Genomic DNA, 733 nt, shown 5'->3' on the forward strand with positions numbered 1-733 from the left:
CTGAAACTACCTGGACTTAGCACAGACTCCACAAGTTAGGGGCTCAGTCCCACGAGACTCCTCACTTCAGATGCCAGTGGCAAGTCCTAGGTTGTCACCTGTACTTTTGACCAACCTGTTATAAATCAGGGGTTCCCATAACTCTCTTCTTGGGTTTAATAATTTGCTAGAACAGTTTACAGAACTCAGAGAAACAGTTTATTTTCTTTTTTTCTGAGAGAGACGGTCTTATTTTGTTGCCCAGGCTGGTGTGCTATATTTCTTTTTTTGTTTTTTGTGACAGAATCTCCCTGTGTCATCCAGGCTGGAGTGCGATGATGTATCATAGCTTATTATAGCTTTGACCTCCTGAGATCAAGCTATTCTCCCATGTCAGCCTCCCAAGTAGCTGGGACTACACGTGCATGTCACCCATGCCCAGCTCATTTTTGTAGTCAGTGTTTCACCATGTTGGCCAGGTTGGACTTGTTGGCCAGATGGGGTCTTGTTGTGTTGCCCAGGCTGATCACAAATTCCTGGGCTCAAGTGATCCTCCCACCTCATCCTTGTAGAGATGGGATTTAGTTTATGTCTCCCAGGCTGATCTCAAACTCCTGGGCTAAATTGATTGCCTCACCTCAGCCTATCAAGTAGCTGGGACTACAGGCACACACCACCATGTCGGGCTAATATTTATTTTTATTTTTTTCTAGAGGTGGGTCTCACTATGTTGTTCATGCTAGTTTCAAACTTC

The sequence above is a fragment of the Mandrillus leucophaeus genome, unplaced genomic scaffold, assembly GCF_000951045.1.
Source record: "Mandrillus leucophaeus isolate KB7577 unplaced genomic scaffold, Mleu.le_1.0 Scaffold1202, whole genome shotgun sequence".
NCBI classification, from domain to species: domain Eukaryota; kingdom Metazoa; phylum Chordata; class Mammalia; order Primates; family Cercopithecidae; genus Mandrillus; species Mandrillus leucophaeus.